Raw genomic sequence first — 4,480 nt, forward strand, 5'->3', positions numbered from 1 at the left:
ATTTATTTAACATAAATATTAAAAAGATCTATTTCTATTTAAAACATTGAGACCATGCACAGAAAAATAAAATATTTTATCACAAAATAATTTTTAATGTAGAATATTTCTTATGTCAGTGAAAGAATATCCACTGAGAAAAAAAGACTTAATTTCATTTTATAAATAGCTATGGATTAGAATATAACAATAATTCTAACTCTGCTATTGCTGTGCATTTAAAGCCAAGATGATGACTGTATTGAAAAAGAGGGAAGAGAAAATCAATAGATTATTGCTTCAATGAAGCTCACAACAGTGCTGATTAGAGAACACAAATAGATGGCATGATAAGAAAATAACTATAAACTGGGTATGGATTTAAGCCTATGTTAAGACCATTCTTAACTGCATTGTATCTTTAGAAAACACGCATTGAAATTACAACAGCAAATTAAATCTATTCGACCACAAAATTTCATACATAAGAAATAGCATTTATTAATGATCTGGAAGAGGGAGTAAATAGCATGTTAATGAAATTTGCAAATGATACTACATTGGAAGGTGTTACCAAAAAAACAGACAGGGGTTTAATACAAAGGAACCTAAAAGTTGGGGAAAAGCCAATGGTGGCCCCTCCCCCCCCCCAAAAAAAAGCAAATAAAAACTTACAAAAATATTCGTTGGAAAAAGTTCAACTTGAGAAAAAAAATAATACAAGAGAAGTATGGCTGCAAAAGTGACTCTAGAATTTGATCAGGGTTTTCTGATTATAACAGACTAGTTAATTCACTCTTGAGAGGGCCTGGGCCCGCTGCTGGGAAGTAGTCATTGCTTTGCTCCGCTATCCTCTCTCTAGGCAGACCACAGGAACTACATTGCTTAGTTGTAGACTTTTTGGAGGCAAGCAAAATTAAGAAAACATAGAGACCAGGCATATCAGTTAACAGAACAAAACAAAAAAACTACACTGAAGCAAAAAGAATGACTAGTGAAGACACACGATATGTATGGGTGTTTTCTAATGGCGTGTTTATAATGAAGAGCAGCTACGAGTGTAAAACTCTTAGCTGAGTGCATGGCATATGAGAAGTTAGTAGATATTAGCAATCACAATTATTATTCTTCTTATTATCATTATTATTATTACTACTGCTACTAGTATTAGTACAACCGTGAGACAATTCCTTCCTGGCAATGTCTTTACTCAGATACTGAAGGGATTTATTCCTTGAACTTGTTCAATGCTCTTGGGCCTTTGTACTGGTTGTTCTTTTTTTTAAAAAAAATATATATTTTATTGATTTTTTACAGAGAGGAAGGGAGAGGGATAGAGAGTCAGAAACATAGATGAGAAAGAACCATCGATCAGCTGCCTCCTGCACACCCCCCACTGGGTATGTGCCCGCAACCAAGTTACATGCCCTTGACCGGAATCGAACCCGGGACCCTTGAGTCCGCAGGCCAATGCTCCATCCACTGAGCCAAACGGATTAGGGCTGGTTGTTCTTGTTATAGTACCTTTCCCTCCTTTTTGTCCAGTAAATTTTCTTCATTCCTCTTGAAAGGACTTAGCAATTCTTTGTCTTGGAAGCCTTCATTGACCTCCCAAAACGGTCAGGTGCCCTGGTGTGAGCCCCCATCGTTGCCTCTTTAAGAGCACATCGAAGCATAATGGCTTGTGTCTTTTCTGGCTCTTCCATTTCACTCTGAAAACGCTGTGATAATAGGGACCACACCTGACGCTGTGATAATAGGGACCACACCTGAGTAACTGTTATGATCACAAAGCTCAGCCAGTGTGCCTGCCATTCAGTAAATGTTTGTTGAATATAATTCGCCGAAGTTCCCAATTTCTCTTCTTGCCCTGCTGCTCTTTTCATACCCTAGATCACCTAAGTAAATTTGGTACCCGACATATTCTGTGCATTCTCTGAGTCCTCAGGTTAGATGTGCAAGCTAAGCTCAAACAATGACCTGATCTTCATTTGCGATTTTAAGGAAATGGCTACCTATCGTAAAAGATGTTTGAGTGTGTGCCTTAATTTCCCAGGGACTCAGACTGTTGCGGGAGATAAAGCACCACACCTTGTAGGAACAGCAGTTAATGCTTAGCTATGATCCAGACACAGACTACCCACAATCTAAGATGGAGAACTGAGATGGCCAAGGAGAATGCTCCTGGGTACCAGCTCTCATCATAGCTCTTATCACTGGAAGGGGAGGAAAGGCCACACAGGACACTTTCCTTTCAAGTTACCTTTCCTTCTTTCCTTAATAGAATTTATGTCTGCACTTCGCTGATCTACTGATAGCTGGTGGCACTTCCAGAATTTCTATTTAAGAGGAACTCATGGACAACAATCTCACTGGATGAAAGGAGGCTAGGAGACTTTCTCTTTAAGCTAAATTTGCATAGCAAATACACTGTTTTTAGTGTCATTGCATGTTTATTTTGGAGGGTGTTCTTGGGTACAAGTGGGTGCTAAGGACTCCCGATCCACCCCACTCCTGAGAGTACATCTATTTTTAGTATAGAGACTAAAATAAAGAAAAAGGAAGGCCTGATAAGAGAATATTTTGCTATTTACGTTTATAAACCTATAAGGGTGAAAACTAACCATTATGCTTCCAAAAAGATTTGAAAGTTTGAAAAAGTCAGCCATAGGAATAAGCACTAGACTACAGTTATTAGGTTCTTTTGCCTAAAGAGATCAGTATAGTCATAAGGAAACAGGCAACTTGACCAAAGAAGAGTCATACTAGAGGCAATCAGTTCATCACACAATTATGTATATACTTCAGCTATGGACACAAATAATAAAATATAAGTTATGACCTCAAGGTGCTGGCAACATAATTGGGAATACAAGAGAATGTCTACCAGATTATCATTTAGGCATGTCTGTGAGACTCCTCCTTACTGTTCACTGTTCTTCCTGGTTATTCTCTTAGCCAGTTATAAGGAAGGGATAGAATGAAGAAAAAATGGATAGGAGGGAAGGGTCATGTGGCTAAACATATTGACTCCTAAGGCATGTGCTCCGAATTTAAAGCAATACATTCATAGTTTTAAAGCTGGAACCTGTAGCTAACATCTAATTGGGCCTTCTTGTTTTGCAGAGGAGAAAACTGAGGCCTGCCTAGCAAAGTATCCAGCTGGTAAGTGCCAGGATTAAGACCAGGAGCCAGGTTCTCTGATCCCCAATCTAATGTCCTCTGCACCACAATGTAGTTAGTGCCTCTGAAGATCAGGTGAAATGACTGCCTTATGCCTGGGCCTATGCTAAAGAGCCTTAGTTTTCTCTTACTGTTTAGGTGGTTTTTAGAATTATTTGATTAGGAATTATTTTTTTGGAATGACAATTTTCATCGAGCCTAATTTCTCAGTTACCGAAGTAGAATCCATCCATGCTAAAATTTCTTGTCAAAGGGGAAATCCACTGAATCTGAATAACAGACTAGAAAGCTGTTTTTTGACCTGTATTTACCCATCCCTCCACTTTCATATCTAACTAAATGAATGATTTACAATAGTTCCCTCCTGACCTCTTTTCTGTATCTCAGCTTCCTATTTCAACCGCTGCATCTCTACCTGTTTTTCGTCCCATGACCTCAGCTCAACAGGAAGCCAGCTTCTCCTCCACTATCCCTATTTCTGTCAATGACACCATCGTGTGCCCATCACCCAGGTCTGAAATCCTGGCATCATCTCTGACTCTTCCCTTCCCCTCTTCTACATCTAGTCGGTCACCAATTTCTGTGGCCTCTTCCTGAAACATGTCTCTCGATTCCACTGCTTCTTTTCTAATTCCATTTTGCACACTCTTACTCAAGCCCTCACCGTCCCATTCCCAGGGAGTGACAATACTTGCCACTCACGCTGCTTCCCATTTTGCCCTGACAACTCATCCTACAACCCCGTGGACTGCTCTTTCTCTAAATCACCATGAAAATAAAAAGACAAAGACCTATTCCACCCCTTTGATGCTCCCTTTCCACATTCCCCAGTGTCCACAGATGATAAACTCCAAAGCACAACCGCCTGGAACATGTTGCCATACTTTTGCAACATCGTCTCACTTTTCCTCCACAGAACCATCCTTCCCAATCCACAGTTACTTTTCCTCCCCAGTATCTATTTCCTCCTTCTGCTGACACCTGGCAGGGGCGCGCATGTCCTCATCTGAACTCAGCTTTGTTCAAGTCACCAACCTGGGCACAGAGCATGCCCCCTCCTCAAAATTCGGCAGGCATCTACTACAGGTTCCCCTGAGGCAGCCTGCAGCCCCGACTCCTGTAAATATCTCTGCAGGCCTGTCCGCTTCCTAACTAGATCAGGAAGATCTGCAGGGATGCAAGCAACCCCCCAACTTTGTACTGTTTGTGGATAAGGACTGACTTGACAGGACAGGTGGTAATAACTTGTTAAAAAAAGACGTGAAGGTACAAAGGGAAGAAGAGGCCCCGGCCCCGGCGACAGGGCAGGTGGCAGGTG

At 40.8% G+C, this 4,480-nt stretch overlaps 1 protein-coding gene across 1 annotated transcript in view; it reads left to right on the plus strand.

The window, feature by feature from the left end:
- The first annotated feature begins 3,169 nt into the window (after nt 1–3,169).
- Nucleotides 3,170–4,480, plus strand: part of LOC102263045 (mitogen-activated protein kinase kinase kinase MLT) — a 148,203-nt gene continuing 146,892 nt past the window's right edge. Inside the window, exon 1 of the mRNA XM_014545992.1 lies at nt 3,170–3,174. The gene's annotated coding sequence lies outside the window, so the exon portion shown is untranslated. The remainder of the gene's footprint in view (nt 3,175–4,480) is intronic.

Source organism: Myotis brandtii, unplaced genomic scaffold (assembly GCF_000412655.1).
Source record: "Myotis brandtii unplaced genomic scaffold, ASM41265v1 scaffold112, whole genome shotgun sequence".
Taxonomy (NCBI): domain Eukaryota; kingdom Metazoa; phylum Chordata; class Mammalia; order Chiroptera; family Vespertilionidae; genus Myotis; species Myotis brandtii.